The following is a 365-nucleotide window of genomic DNA, read 5'->3' as shown; positions in this document are numbered from 1 at the left end:
GGGGGGAGGTAGTCACGCTGATTGGCTTCCGCGTGTCACGGCATTCGCGCGTGCCGTGCAGGCCCGCGCGGCCTTGAATCCTCGCTCAAGCGAGCTCGCAATGAGGATGTCTGTCAAGGGCGGCGTCCTTATGCACGGTCCCTGTACTTCCTGGCCTGGCGGAGGAGATCGGGATGGATTTCCTTCCCGCTCGTCGGGTCCTAGGCTCCCGACGGTGTCCGTCCGGCCCCTCCAGGGTGGCCGGGAATTCTGGCCTCCTCCGATGCTCTGCAAGGGGTACGTGGTGAAAGTATGGTCCCCCTTATTTTCGACAGCGGTTACCAGCAATAATATAAAATGGTACAACCTACTAATCCGGGCTCCCG

The 365-nt window shown here is 61.1% G+C and overlaps 1 protein-coding gene across 2 annotated transcripts in view; it reads left to right on the top strand.

Moving 5' to 3' along the window:
• LOC108762264 (transmembrane GTPase Marf) overlaps positions 1–365 on the top strand; it is an 88472-nt gene that overhangs the window by 27130 nt on the left and 60977 nt on the right. The gene's annotated exons all lie outside the window — the stretch shown is intronic.

Source organism: Trachymyrmex cornetzi, unplaced genomic scaffold (genome assembly GCF_001594075.2).
Source record: "Trachymyrmex cornetzi isolate Tcor2-1 unplaced genomic scaffold, Tcor1.1 scaffold286, whole genome shotgun sequence".
Classification (NCBI taxonomy): Eukaryota; Metazoa; Arthropoda; class Insecta; order Hymenoptera; family Formicidae; genus Trachymyrmex; species Trachymyrmex cornetzi.
Note: the sequence above shows the minus strand (reverse complement) of the source record. Positions and strands in the feature narration are given on the sequence as shown.